The following is a 16084-nucleotide window of genomic DNA, read 5'->3' as shown; positions in this document are numbered from 1 at the left end:
TGCCAAACATAGCCCAGTTGAATGTTTTCCAGTAGATATACATGTTTGTCTTAAAAAATTTCTTCTTCTTCTTCTTCTTCTTCTTCTTCTTCTTCTTCTTCTTCTTCTTCTTCTTCTTCTTCTTCTTCTTCTTCTTCTTCTTCTTCTTCTTCTTCTTCTTCTTCTTCTTCTTCTTCTTCTTCTTCTTCTTCTTCTTCTTCTTCTTCTTCTTCTTCTTCTCCTCCTCCTCCCTCCTCCTCCTCCTCCTCCTCCTCCTCCTCCTCCTCCTCCTCCTCCTCCTCCTCCTCTCCTCCTCCTCCTCCTCCTCCTCCTCCTCACATTAGAGGGCGAGTCCAGATACTGATGAAGTCCTACAGGCAGACAGGGAAGATATTTGACCAAACATCCAAAGAAATGGCTTGCTGAAATTCATTCATTCTTATGATTGAATGGTGCATATTAAGTCTGTCTTCTTTGTCAACCTCTCCCCTCTGCCTAAGCCCCTGTCGGTGGGCGTGTGAGCATGCACGAGTGCCTGCACCAACACTACCAATTGCTTTGCAAGCTTTCCCAATGCCAAGGGTGATTCTGTTTGCTTTCACACGGGTGCCGGAGGTCAAAGAACCTTGGCTAGATCGAGCACATTGAAAACGACCTCTCTCTCTCTCTCTCTGTGTGTGTGTGTGTGTGTGTGTGTGTGAGAGAGAGAGAGAGAGAGAGAGAGAGAGATTCACAGCAGCAGAGTTTTTAAACCTGGTGCACGAAAGCTGATGGCTTGCTCAGAAACCATATGCTGCTCCTCCCATACATAAATCCCAGGAACAATGTGTGTGTGTGTATGTGTGTGTGAACCTTCTGTATCTTTGACCACAGTTTGCGCGCCCACACACACACATACACACACACACTCCCACTTCTTCCTCTGTGGAAGGTTTTCTAATGCCAGGGAGATATGATCATTCTCACAGGACACATAGAAGCAGGGAGAGGACAAGAAAAAAAAAAAGCCTCTAGTCTTTGTGTCTGTTTAATTCAGTGCAAGTCCCTGGCCCTGGACTCTATGAATAGTGGCTTTGTGCAGGACTTTCCTAAGCCCCAACTGCGGGCACTTCTCCCATCCCTCCACCTTCTCTGCTCCGTGTTCTCTCCCTTGTTTCCCACCATCGGTTGCCTATTAGCAAACTAAATTATTTTTTTCTCCCCTGCGTTGCTCTCATTGATGGAAAACAAAAGAACTTCTAGCAGGGGTACAAACTCAGCTGGAGAAGAGAAAAGGGGGCAGGAATTAAAGATGCAACGATGATGATGATTTTGCTTGCGTGTGCTTGGGATGCAAAAAGGGACCCAACATTGGTCATTTTTAAAGGCTCCTTTTTTTCCTTTCCTTCCCCCCCTCCTCCTTAGTAGTCTTAATTTATGGGTAAGTGAGAATGTCAAGGAGATATGGGTTTGCTAGCTTGCAACAAGCAGGTGTGTTTGTGTGGGAGTCTGCAGAACACTTCCGCTGATGTTCCCACCAGTTGTCTGGAGCTGAATTCTGCCAGCTCACAGAAAGATCAAGATAATTTTTTTACAAAAATTCTACAGTCAAAATAAATTCTTTCTGGAGTCTTTGTGCCACAATAGACTATAGATTGGATGAGGAGATAACCTCCATTTATGTTAAGGAACCTACAAAAGCTCTAAAAAGAAATTTAAAAAAATGAACCAGGAACTTGTTAAGAGGGCAATTATTACTTTATTCCTTAGACCTCTGTAGGAAGGGAGTGAGGGAGAGCTAGCAGCAAAACATGTGTTGGAGCATCTGGATTCAAATCCCTCTCTTTCTGTGTGAGATCATAGAACAAGTACAACAGGTTGGAAATGACATTGTGACACAACACATATTTTCCTGTTTTAGTGTCAATAGACACTAAAACACTAGTGTCAGTAGACGAGTAGATTAGACTAGACTGGAATGGAATGGAATGGAATGGAATAGAATAGAATAGAATAGAATAGAATAGAATAGAATAGAATAGAATAGAATAGAATAGAATAGAATACTGTATTGGCCAAGTGTGATTGGATACACAAGGAATTTATCTCTGGTGCATAATCTTTCAGTGTACATGCAAACAACAGCAAAGTGATACATCATAGATCATAAATCATATGATACAATCATAAGTCATAAGATACAAACAACAATTGATAAGATCATAATATACCAAAGGGAGAAGGTAGTAGGAAAGATGAGAGGCGAGAAAGAGAAGGAGATGAGAAGATGAGAAAGATAAGAAGATGACAAGGATAATAGCAATAGATCCTACTCCATGGGTAAATATCTTCAGGCATAAGTCAGTGGTGTGGGAGTTAGGTGTTTAGCAGAGGTGTTTAATTATAATTAGGAATAGACTCCTATGCTCTGCCCTTCTCCACGAGAGTGTTTGGCTTTGTGAGAGTTGTTCAATACCTCATTCTTGAACAAAAGGACAATTGAGCAAGATACAAAAATGTTGTCCTGTGTCTAGGTTGGGGTGGCAATCTTTTAATAGCCAAAGTAGACTCAATTTTTTTTTTGATAAGGTGAATGGGGTTATGAAGGCAGAACAAGAATCAATGGATTTTTCCCTCTATATTTGGGGATCGCTCCTTTACCTTTTTAAATGGTAGACATAATTTTGTGCTGATGTCACTCAGAGGGCTTTTTTTGTTTTGTTTTGCTTCCCATCTCAAATGTTGTTGTGGGACTTCAAGGTGCCCACCTCAATTTAAACAAAGGGTTTCAATTCCCTATTAATTCCTGCATGTGTCCTCCAATGCTAATTTTTTTTCTTTTATGCCGATTTGTGGATAAAATACAAAATCACCCATCAAGTATGTGACAGCCTCCCTGAGATGGGGAATTTAAATTTGAATTTTCTCAGCCCAAGTAGCTTCATAACATTGTTATGAAGGGAGTGGGGAGGAGGGGGGGAATAGAAAAATCTACCTATGAACTTCTGGAAGGGAAAATGTAGTAAATGGATGAGAACAGAGGCAGAAGGGAAGAATATTATTCTTCCTTTCTCAAAAAATGGAAGAGAAATATTGGATTAATAGATAATACTGGGAGCAGGTAAAATGATGAGAAAAAATGTACATACATAACCATGTTTCATCTGAATTAGAACAAACCCAGCTTGTCTTCAGCAGTGGCCTTGTTTCAACTATGTGCTAAAGCATGCTATGGTTATTTTGGCTTTGTGACATTATGATGTGTGAAGTCGGCCATTATGGTGTCAAAACCATGGTTTATTGCCTGGTGGCATGTGTAAACCAGATCTTATTCCTGGCTAATATAAATCATGCCATGAATCCAGCCACAAACCTCTCCCTAGCTTTGCTTAAAATCTTATCCTTGAAGAGGACTTCTTGCCAAATAAAATTACTAATGTTAAATATTGGGAGACTTCCTGATTTTCCAGCATGTGTTATTTTTCAGAATGTATATATGTATAGAGAGAATGTATATATCTTTTCTATTTGGGGGGGGGGGGGTGGATATATAAGGCATCAATTTTTGCATGTATAAAAAATGTTTGTATAAATTCTGCAAGACCGTTACCAGCCTATCCTTGGATGAACATAGGACATCCATAACACTATTTTGGCATTTTCCCCCTGTAAGTTTACCGTTGAATTGCCATCCTGCCATTCTCCAAAGTCTGCATTTACTGTCTTTTTCTACTATTCATTTAAATAATGAGGTACAAATGGCGTCCTCTGATCAACCACATTGGGAGATGTTTGGTTCCTATTGAATCCGGCAAGATAGATAGCAAAGGTTAATTCTCACCCAATTAGTGAGTTGTGAATAGCTAGGAACAAAGTGCCAATTATCTTGGTGGCAGATGGGTTCATGCTTCAACTCCTAGAAGCAAGGTAGACTTGCCCTGTCAGAGATGTGACCAAAATTATTTTTTTAAAAAAACCAAGAGCAAGCAAGTTGTCTAACTGAGTCTGACCAAGATGGGTTTCTTGACAGGGGCAGGGTAAGCTTCTCCATAATCAACTTCTTTATTCAAAATATCAGAAAGCAAGCATTGAAGGTTTCAGCACCTGGGAGAGCTCCCAGAGAAAAAAAGTTGTTGCCCTAAAGTTTCCAAAATTTGATTTTTTGCAACCCAACACAGGAAAGGTCAGAATGATTGATGTTTATAAAAGAAATATCTCATCTTTTATTGAATGATTGACTCTTACTGAGCAGTAAAGTTGTGATACAGAAACAGATATACATTTTTTTAAAAATCCCAAAGGTAATAGGAGGGAAAATATCTCTTCTTTACTCCCCTAATGTAAAACTAGAACCTATCCTATTTCCCCCAAACAAAACAGCTGTGCAAAAGAGCAAAGTGGATGCATCCATTCATAGGGATTATCTCTCTGGTGGGCTTTATTTTTTCTTCTTGCATGTAACCATGGCATTATGCCCGTATGTCATACTGCGAGTAATGAAACTCTACCTTATTGTCTTCTGCACAGAGGCTGTGTGACATTCTGCTGCGGTGATAAGACAATGTGCTCTTTGGCAAGAGCAGCCACGACAATGGATGGAGGGCCATGGCATCTCTCTCTCTCTGGCTTAATTCCCTTGCCCTACTTCTTCCTCTTCAGTGCGCCTCTCCCCTCCTCAAACTCATCCAAGCTGTGTGGTACCCTCAGAGGACACGCACAGGAGGCAACGTGCACAAGAGAGAGACAAGAGGCAGGGAGAGAAGAAGCAAGGAAGAAGGAACACTCCTCCCTGGAAAGACCTTCACTCCTTCGGTTCACCCTATTCGATGCCAGGAAGCCATTTTGACGGAGTCACATGCCGCTTGTAAGATGGCCGCATTGACATGAGGTAGGTTGCCACGGTGGCTGAAATTTGTTACCGTGCAACTTCCTCTGAGCCCGCCCTCTCCTTTTTCCCCCCTCCCCCACCTTGCTAATTAACAACCCAAAGGCAGAACAATAGGGCCAAGCTGGCACGGCCCATTTTTCCTGGTGCCCCCTCCTCCTTTCGGGAAGAAAACTCCCCAATGCCTGTTCATGCTATTAATTGCGCAAGACATGCTTCCCAGCTGGTCCTTGCGATGTGTTTTGTGCCATGCCTGCGCTACCCATCCTGTGATCCAAATTGAGGGTGTGGAGGGAATATTTCTTTTTGGGGTGGGGTGAGGTGGGGAGGGGAAGAAGGGAACAAATGGGAGGCTATGAGGGAGTAGAGCAGAAAGGAATGCCTTTTGTTTGCCTTAAATGTAAACGGGGATGACAAAACCCCAGCCGCTAATGATATTTAAATAAAGGAAATTAAATAAGTGGGAATGATATACATCCCACAAACGAAATCCCGTCAGAGAGATGGCAAGCGCAAGCTTTTGTCATTTTTGGCAGAGGAAAAAAAATGAACAATATTGTAACAGTAGCATTTCTTTTTTTCTGAAATATTTATTAAAACACTTCCCATTTTAATGATGCACACACACATACACACACACATGAAATGCAATCTCTTGTATGAAATATATAATATATATTATTGGATATTACTTTCTTCACAAGGTTGTGTGGGCAATGTAGAAACCCACCTGTTTCTTTGTTAGGCTCACCCTATTTGTGTTTTATTTATTTATCATTTCCATCGTAATCCTTCTCATTAAGATATTCAGCTTGGCAGGCAGCAAAAAAAAACCAAAACAAATAAACATTAGAGTATAACTGGATTCAGGAGGAAAAAAAAAACCAATATAGCAGCTCATTACTTCAGCATGTATCAAAATTGCATTGCTATTATTCCAAATGCTTCATCTTTTTCCTTCCTAAAAGAGAAGGAACTGTCTTGATGACAAAAGGTAATTATTTGTTCTGCCTTTCAACCATAGAAAAATCCCATTTTCAGCTTGGTTTCTTCCTGCGATGGATACCTTAAAATCAATAACCAAAGACAGAAAAACTACTAAAAGTCGCAGACTTACTGGGAAACAGAAGGGGAGGACGGTCTCCAATTACTTAGGTACAGAGGGAACATTTCTAAGCATGTTGGTTAGGAAATCCAGGTGGTGGTGTTTTTTTTTTAAGTTTACTTTGGGAAGCAAAACTTGGCCTCTTAGCAGTGTGGAAAAAATACCTTAAAATGTGAGTACCTTTTGGTATGCAAACTTAAGGCTTTCTTTAATTATACAATAACGCTCTGCATATTGTCTCCATTTTCTAAAGACAAGTAGAAATGCACTTTTGTAAGATTTTTAAACTCCTCCGGCGTTGCAGAACCTCTCACGTTTTTAATAAAAGGTAAATTACAGGTAGCCCTCGGCTTATGGCCACTATTGAGCCCAAAATTTAGGTCGCTAAGTGAAACATGGGTTAAAATGAGTTTGGGCCCATTTGACGTGTTTCGTGCCACAATTGTTAAGTGGAGCCGCTGTGGTTGTTAATTTAGTGATTGTGATGAGCCAGGGTGGGATACAAAACAAACACAGTCACAGAAAACAGGTGAAGCCCCTTTTATTCCTTCAGTTTGCTTCCAAGCTCCGAATATCTTTGATGGAAGACAAAAAAACTCCCACACAGTTACACGAAGAAGGGAAAAAGCCACATAAACCAGGCAAGATCAGGACTGGAGGATGTCCACAGATGTTTCTTTTATTTTTCTTATATGTATCCATGTATTCATAACTATGTTTTTACTTATACCTATTATCTTGTAAGCAATTGACAAACCTAATAAAATAAAAATAAATTAAATAAATTAAAAACACACACACTGGGAAGGACGCTAAACTCAGAGAGGAACTATAAATTAGATATTATACGCTTTGTTTCCAGCGTTTGCCAGTACGCAGGTCCAAACTCTTATTCAGTTGTCACTCCTGAAGCCCATGAAGAGGATCAAGGCCCTCTCCTCCCAAGGAGACCATGTCTCTCCCTTATCCTCTCCTCCCTGCATGCCCTAGGATGGATAGGGGATGGGCCTGGATCCTCCTCTGACTGCTCAGCCAGCCTCTGCCCTTCCCCAGCCTCCTCCACAACCTCCGGAGCCACACTTCCACTCCCTGCCGGCTGTTCCTCCGCTCCCTCAGAGTCAGTCTCCACCAGGGGCATGACAGTGATGCGGTCATTAAGTGAATCTGGCTTCCTCTGACTTGGCTTATTGGGCGACCATCATAAAGACGAACCCATTGCCAAGCGTCTGAATGGTCACTAAATGAACCATTATAAGTCAAGGACTACCTGTAATGGCACGATGGTACTCACGATGGTGGCTTTTAGATGCTGTTCTGTTCAAGCAGAGGGGAAAAAAGACGAGAGCTGTTTCATGGGAGATGGAGATGATGATGCTTTAGGGAGAAACTGCACAGTTCAAGCAATGTTTATTGTTCAGGAGCAGTTTTGCTTCTATAACCAGCTGGCCAGATTCTCATATAAAGCCACTTTTCAATCTAAAAGCATTGGTGTTTTAAGCTGTGGGTGATCAAGGAGGAGGAGGAGGAGGGAGTTGTGTAGAGGAACAAACAACGTGGCTGTGATCCTAAACCAGTAGGACCCTATCCAAAAGCTTTTGGTATTTAAATAATCAGTTTTAGAGCAATTATAAACTGCCTCTCCCCCCCTCCCCTCCCCGGTCCAAAATGACAGGTTTTTGAAGGCACTGGAGGCTTGGTTTGGGGTTTTGGCTTTTTGTTTTGCATTAAATCGTTCCCCACCCCAACCCCCTTTCTGGTGATATGGCCTTTAGAGAAAAATCACTTTTCATAAGATCAGCGTTCCAAATTTGGAAAGCCATACTGTGTGTGCTACGGAGCTACAGCACCTGCAGTAATCCATTCAGGGTGGGGGCAGTGGTGGGATTTATTTATTTTTTACTACTGGTTCTGTGGGCGTGGCTTGGTGGGCATGGCAGGGGAAGGATACTGTAAAATCCCTTTTCCCTCCCCACCCCACTAACCTGCTTTCCAGCTCCGTTCTCCTGTGCAGGGCAACCAAAGAAGACCCTGCCAGTCAGGTGGGACTCAATGGGAGGCAGAGAATAGATAGGATATAGAATATAGAATAGCCAGTCAGAGGTGGTATTTGCTGGTTCTCCGAACTACTCAAAATTTCTGCTACTGGTTTTCCAGAACTGGTCAGAACTTCCTCTGGGTGGGGAGTCTCTAAACAGTAGTGGTATGTTAACGGTTTGGGCCGGTTCACCCAAACCGGTAGTAAAACTCATTATCCATTCAGCCCGCCTCCGATCAGCTGAGAGGATAAAAGACCGAAAAACGCATGGGAGGGTGAGAGGTTCACTCCTAGCTTTTCATTTCTTCATCCTCTCAGCTGATTGGCTTGTTAGGTGCATGCACACGCACGCACGCACGCACACACACACACACAAAATCACCCACCGAACTGGTAGCGACTAAGGTAGGATCCCACTACTGTCTATAAGCATTGAAATGTAGCAACATCTGGAAGCAATAGAAGGGAACATTTCTAGCTCCGGGTTGAACTGTGGGGTCCTTGGTGCTCTCTGAGCTTGGTGGTTTTCTTGCAGACGTTTCATTCTCAAACTGAGTAACATCGTCAGTGCTCTGAGGAGGTGACCTAGTTTGGTAATGAAATGTCTGCAAGAAAATCATCAAGCTCAGAGACCCACCGAGGTCCCCTTAAGATCTGGAAGATTGCCTTGAATGCATTGGTGAAGAGAGCAATGGCCAGTGACGAAGGATGGCAGGAGGTGCAGGATGGCAATATTTGGCAGGGCCAAATTCTCTATTCATGGTTGGCACACCCAATTCTCCAATAGCCACATGAGTTGCCAATTAGGGAGACTATTGCTCCAATACAGTTGGAAAACACAACTAGAGGGCTGTAGCTCTATCCTTTTTTTTTTTTTAAAGGGGGCTAGCGATGAAAATAAATCATTTAAAAAAGAATAGAAACAGAATGATTAAATAATAGAATTTGTGTGGACTCCAGTGATGACAATTTCTGTGTTGATCTGGCCAATCTCTTAGGCTGAACTACAACCAATTCAGTCACTTTTTGATCATGCAAATGCAGTTCCTCTTTTTACCTGATAGTAGTGTAGGTTGACCAAACCTAAGAAATGAGTAAAATTCCATAAACTGTGGTTAAATTAACCCTAGGTACAACTGTTGTGTAAATGTATAGAAAAGACAGAATTTAGGCTATTTTAGGAAGAGTATTTATAGAGATTGGTTAAGGAGGGATAAACCAGAGCATAAGACTAGCCAAGATGCAACATTGCTTTAAATTGATCGTTAAGCTTTCCAGAGACTTCATTTAAACAATTGCTACAAATGCTTCAAATGGCCATCTTAAATTAAATTGTTGCTGAGAGTTTCCTTTTGGCTGTGTTTTTCCCTCTGTTGACTGGACCGCCTATCTGAAATCCATGTTTTGATATTCTCTCTCTCTCTCCCCTTCTCCCTCTCCCTCTCCCTCTTCTCTCTCTTCTTTTGCAAGATCAATAGCATTATATAACTAGATTAAAAAAGGGTTGATTTAATAGTTGAGTGAGCTGCCCCAATAAGCTTTTTTTACAGGCTAGTTGTAAAATTGTGAGTGAATAAACACAACATAAACAGTATTGGGTTGTTGTTGTTTGGGTGGTGGTGGAGGAAATACATTTCGGCGAGGCCTCTATCCTCTTAAGCAGAGCTGCCAGTGTAATGGAGCTGGCAGTTAGCAAACGTGGAAGCTTTTTAAACTGATCAATCTGCCTTTACAAGGATGCTTCTCGACACAATAGATGTTTATCTGCCCTCCCGGTTCCCTTCCCTTCCTCCTCCTTTCCTACACTCCCTTCTGTTCCTTGAGGTGTGTCAAGGATTAAAAATCACATTATCAGTAAACAGGCAGGCATTGGGGGCGTTGGGGGAGGGTTGCTGATGGGTGGCAGTGGTTGTGTGGGTAGGTGGGGGAGCAGAACAGGAGTTCGTCTGGCCTGTAGCCCAAGCATGCCATTCGAGCGGGGTGTTGTGTCAGAAACAAGAGTGTGTCCAGATGGTGCAAAAGCATTTCCAAATCCTTATCACAGGAATATTCCTCTCTTGAACATTACTAGAGACCTTGGTGCAATGCATTTTCATGATCCCCACCTAATCTCCATTGTATTGGATAAAAATATATCCATCCAAGCAGAAACTGTTTCAGCCTCCCTCCCCTGTCTTCGCTCCCTGAATATGAGATCTGGGATCTCAGAAAACTATTCAGAGATAGCGGATGTAAAGTTAATTGCATTATAATGGGAGGGAGGGAGGGAGGGAGAGAACTTGCAATCCAGCACATGCACAACAGATTGATGAATGATTGATTCTGTCCTTTCTATACATTTACACAACAGGCGTACCTAAGGTTAATTTAACCACAGTTTATGGAATTTACTTGCAATCCAGCACATGCACAATAGATGGAGGAAGTATATATTCAAAGATGGGCAGGAATTCAAAGAGAGCCAGAGACCTTGATTCCTAGGTACCTTTTGGCATTGAGACAAAATGGGGAAACCCCATTCCTGTCAGCCTGAAAAGCTAAGAAAGAGGGAAAATATACATGGATGAAATAATTTTTTCTTCCTTTGAAATGAAAGAGTAAGAAAATGTGGATTTGGGGGAGGGGGGAAATGACCTGAGAATTTCTAGAATGGCACAACTGGGTTAGTCTGTTGCAACAAACACAACCAGGAGTCTTCGGGTTGTTGGATACATTTCTTACCAGTGATGCTTTGGATGGACCAGATGTGATCATCTTAAGTTGGTAAGCACCAAGCATGCGGGCAGAGAGATTGGTGAAATGAAAAGAAGTTGAAATGGGATAGGTTGTGTGCGTCCATTTGTGTATGTTTCTGTAAAGAAGTTGGGCTTTTGAGTAGTCCCCTTGAGAAACCTGGGCAGCGAAACCTATGTAGGAAAAGAGAGCTTGGGACAAAATTTAGCCCACTAATAAACATTATAATTGTATCTTTGCTGCTCCCACTTGCACCCTTTGTTCAGCTGTGCTACCTCCTACTCAGAATGTTCTATGGACCAGGGAATGATGCAACTGGCACTATGTGATATTGAAGGTATTATGGGAAGTAACCTCCCATGATCTCAGCACAGTTTCTGGAAGCACCAAGAATTGGGTCCTAAAAGCCTAGCACCTATAGTCCTAGGAGATGCCTTGTTTGAACTCCTACAGATGGGAAAGGCGGTAGACAAGCTGTGTTTTGTGTACGTTTGTCTCCATCCTAGCAACAAAATAATACAATTTTCCACTTTCTTTGTGATCATGTGCATTGAGAGTACATGTTAAGTATGGAATTTATCCTGTTCGTATTTGTATTGTATCCTGTGGAGAGGGGGGGATGAAAAGAATAAAGATGGGAGCTATGACCACGCAGTTGAGGTCTCAAGAGAATATTTTTATAGCTCAAGGTTGAATTGTGGGGTCTTTGGTGCTCTCTGAGCTTGGTGGTTTTCTTGCAGATGTTTCATTGCCAACAAGGTAACATCAGTGTCAGAAGGAGCAAAGCCCAATCCCTTCTAGCACTGATGATGTAACCTGGTTTGATAATGAAATATCTGCAAGAAAGCCACCAAACTCAGAGTACACCAAATACCCACCCACCCACCCTCCGCTTTTTTTTAAATGTATGGGATGTGTCCCATCTGAACATTTTAAACTCTCCATGGCTACCCCTATAAGGATTCAAAATGTCTTTCCCCCATTAGCTTGTCCTGTTTCTTAGCCTGGGTGTACTGTACTAGATCTTTAAGGCTCAGATTCAATAATGCTCCAGTAAACCAAAAGAAGCAAGAAAATATATTAACCAATGGGATGTGATATGGCAATTTTTGTGTACTTTGGAGATCTGTCTAAAGCCTTTGCTCTGTAACGACAAAGGAGGACAAAGACGGGGCAGGGAGAAGGAAGGACCAGGCAAACTGTGATAGCTACATCTCCTTCATACTCTCTTTCAATGAATTTGGAATGCAGATTGTGCTCTACATAGAGCTGGGTTGTAGCTGTTTAAACCTGGGACATATAGCTACCATCAGGCCAGGCTCAGTATGGCTTTGTCTGCTGAAGGAAAGCAGTGAAAATGAACCAAATTGGGCTGTTCTCACGTGGAACAAGCAGGGAAACGGGAGTTGGCTCTCAGCCAGCCCTGGCTTCAGCAGGCTTTTGTTTTTGGCTTGTAGAACCATGCTTGGCAATCCATGATTTAGGATTTAGCTCTCGGGGTTTTCTTCATCTCCCTCTGTTTCCTTGATTTTGCTTCTTCTTCTTTTTTTGAAATAAGGCAGGTTTAGCTTTGGCCTCATGCCAGCATGGATTTTCTTGGGTGCTCTGATGCATGGCTGTGACTGCTGGGGGCTATCCAGCAAATGACAAAAGCCAAAACAAGAGGCCCCCCAAAATACAGGCTTAGGCACGTGTGTGAGGACCTACAGGGGAGAGATGCCAAGCTGTAAAAGGTTGGTGATGGACACGGATTTTGTGCATGAGAATTTGCGGGGTGGCCGGATCAGTCATAAATCCGTGGATCTTGACTGACATAAAGCGGCTAGTGGAAAAACCACTATCATGAATTTGGCCTATCCAAAATCCCATCCTTTCTCTTTCATTCACTCCTGAATAAAATGGGAATATTATTTGAGCCCTGAGCTATGTGTAGTTTGATGAAAAGAAGGACCGGCGTGACATGATAGCAATGTTCTGATATTGCAGAATCGCTCCCTCACAAAGAAGAGGGAGTCAAGCTATTCTCCAAAGCTCCTGAGGGCAGGACAAGAAGCAATGGGTGGAAACTAATCAAGGAGAGAAGCAACCTAGAACTAAGAAGAAATTTCCTGACAGTAAGAACAACGAATCAGTGGAACAACTTGCCTCCAGACATAGTGAAATTTTAAAGAAGAGATTAGATAACCATTTGTCTGAAATGGTATAGGGTTTTCTGCCTAAGCAGGGGGCTGGACTAGAAGACCTCCAACGTCCCTTCCAACTATTCTATTCTATTCTATTCTATTCTATTCTATTCTATTCTATTCTATTCCATTCCATTCCATTCCATTCCATTCCATTCCATTCCATTATTGTTCTGTTCTGTTCTATTCTGTTCTATTCTATTCTATTCTACTCTACTCTACTCTACTCTACTCTACTCTACTCTACTCTACTCTACTCTACTCCACTCCACTCCACTCCACTCCACTCCACTCCATTCCATTCTTACTCTATTCTATTCTATTCTTCATTCCAATACATTCTATTCTATTCTATTCTACTCTACTCTACTCTACTCTCTACTCTTCTATTCTATTCTATTCTATTCTATTCCATTCCATTCCATTCCATTCCATTCCATTCCATTATTGTTCTGTTCTATTCTATTCTATTCTATTCTATTCTATTCTACTCTACTCTACTCTACTCTACTCTACTCTACTCTACTCCACTCCACTCCACTCCACTCCACTCCACTCCATTCCATTCTTACTCTATTCTATTCTATTCTTCATTCCAATACATTCTATTCTATTCTATTCTATTCTATTCTATTCTACTCTACTCTACTCTACTCTACTCTACTCCACTCCACTCCACTCCACTCCACTCCACTCCACTCCACTCCATTCTTATTCTATTCTATTCTATTCTATTCTATTCTATTCTATTCTATTCTATTCTATTCTATTCTATTCTATTCTATTCTATTCTATTCTATTCTTCATCACTCCAATACTATTCTATTCTATTCTATTCTACTCTATTCTATTCTATTCTATTCTATTCTATTCTATTCTATTCTATTCTATTCTATTCTATTCTATTCTATTCCATTCCATTCCATTCCATTCCATTATTGTTCTCTTCTGTTCTGTTCTGTTCTATTCTATTCTACTCTACTCTACTCTACTCTCTACTCTACTCTACTCTACTCTACTCCACTCCACTCCACTCCACTCCACTCCACTCCACTCCATTCCATTCTTACTCTATTCTATTCTATTCTTCATTCCAATACATTCTATTCTATTCTATTCTACTCTACTCTACTCTACTCTACTCTACTATTCTATTCTATTCTATTCTATTCTATTCTATTCTATTCCATTCCATTCCATTCCATTCCATTATTGTTCTGTTCTGTTCTGTTCTACTTTACTCTACTCCACTCCACTCCACTCCACTCCACTCCACTCCATTCCATTCTTACTCTATTCTATTCTATTCTATTCTATTCTATTCTATTCTATTCTATTCTATTCTATTCTATTCTATTCTATTCATTCCAATACATTCTATTCTATTCTATTGTACTCTACTATTCTATTCCATTCCATTATTGTTCTGTTCTGTTCTGTTCTACTCTACTCTACTCTACTCTACTCTACTCTACTCTACTCTACTCTACTCCACTCCACTCCACTCCACTCCATTCCATTCTTACTCTATTCTATTCTATTCTATTCTATTCTATTCTATTCTATTCTATTCTATTCTTCATTCCAATACATTCTATTCTATCCTATTGTACTCTACTCTACTCTACTCTTCTATTCTATTCTATTCTATTCTATTCTATTCTATTCTATTCTATTCTATTCTATTCTATTCCATTCCATTCCATTCCATTCCATTCCATTCCATTCTATTCAATTGCCCATCCAGATCAATATTTGGGATGGGTTTGCATGGTGTTAAATCACAACTTCCTTTTGACTTAGTTATGATACGATAATATCGCAATTGTAGCATGTACATAATAGTCTGTAGATTAGTCCCTGATGAATTTAGCCAACGGTGACTTACCTTAAGAAATAAAGATTTGGCATGGTAGGTAACAGAGCTATTGTGATTTACAAATGATGAATGGATGGAGCTTATTAAGTTGGTTAAAGTAAACCAGGGCTTATCTGATGGTTACCATGACTTAGTACTGGAAAATGTTTGAGCCCATTTAATTTGTTGAGGTGCAACGGGCCACAATTTTGAAAACATAGCACATCATGAGAGAACATATTTCTCTTCACTGTAAGATTCTGCGAAGGATTCCCAAAATTCTGTTTTATGGAGCACATGTACAGAATGCATTATACAAAACACGAGGAAAGTTGCTATCCTTGATTAATATAAACAAGGATCCTAATGTTTTTTATTGTAGACCTTTATCCAGAACTGTTGCTCATAAGGGCACAATGGAATTGAGGCATCTGCTTTCAGTTGGCTTATTAGAGAAATTCTCTGTGCAAATTACCAAGATAGAAATCAGACTTCTGTGGTTCAAGGTAGTGTGTCTGCGAATACAATTGTTAAGGTAAGAGTCCCAACTGAGTCAGAACTGAAGAGTTTCTTGGATGAGAAGCAAAACATCTCCAAAGAAAACCCAGGAAGTTCAATTGCCTCTTGAAAAAGTTGGGACATGTTTGTCAAGTGTTTCTTAGGAGAACAGGACCAAAGGATCCTTCTTGTTTTTCTACCCAACTTCTGTCAACATTGATAAAACTGCAACAGCCTTTCCAAGATGTCCAGATACATAATCCCCTTATCCCTCTCCAATGGGAGGACACTAGGTGAAAGGAAGACTCCAATGCTATTTCCTTTAGGAACTTAGTGTAATGACGCAAAATTCAGCAGTTGAGATTTGCCATTTCAGGTGGTTAATACAGATGGACAGGGATTATTATTCAGAGAAGATTTAGCCTCAGGATTTGAAGATTTCTTCTGCTTGCTGCAGTTGAGTAGCCTTGAAATGAAAGGGGAAGCAGTCTAGATTTTTTTAGAAATGTCAGATGTGATCAATAGCCAGGTGGGAACATGGTAGGAAGCAGTTAGGGAAAGCAGATGCTTTGACCTGCCAGTGTTAATTCCTCTGGATGGATGACAGGAACCTGACTGATAAATTTTCTGTATTTCTATTCTGATAAGGTTAAAGACCACCAGTTCCTATTCCAGAGAAGGTCTGAGTGCAGGTCTCCCTTGGAAACAGCAGCTGCTACTGTTTTACAGAAGTTCAGGCTGTGTTCAGAGAAAAAGTTGATTATCTTTGGGTTACTAAATGAAGCACAATTTTTTCAAGTCACACATCCCTTTAAATCATCAACCCTGG

At 41.0% G+C, this 16084-nt stretch overlaps 1 long non-coding RNA gene across 1 annotated transcript in view; it reads left to right on the top strand.

Annotated features, from left to right (window-relative positions):
* LOC148129700 (uncharacterized) overlaps positions 1-16084 on the top strand; it is a 62810-nt gene that overhangs the window by 19862 nt on the left and 26864 nt on the right. Inside the window, exon 2 of the long non-coding RNA XR_015750794.1 lies at positions 4486-4846. This is a non-coding gene — a long non-coding RNA (uncharacterized LOC148129700). The remainder of the gene's footprint in view (positions 1-4485; positions 4847-16084) is intronic.

Source organism: Notechis scutatus, chromosome 11, assembly GCF_049901735.1.
Source record: "Notechis scutatus isolate UNSWTSFEM ecotype Mainland chromosome 11, rNotScu1.2, whole genome shotgun sequence".
NCBI lineage: Eukaryota > Metazoa > Chordata > Lepidosauria > Squamata > Elapidae > Notechis > Notechis scutatus.
The sequence above is the reverse complement of the archived record's forward strand: the minus strand, read 5'-3'. Positions and strand labels throughout refer to the sequence as shown.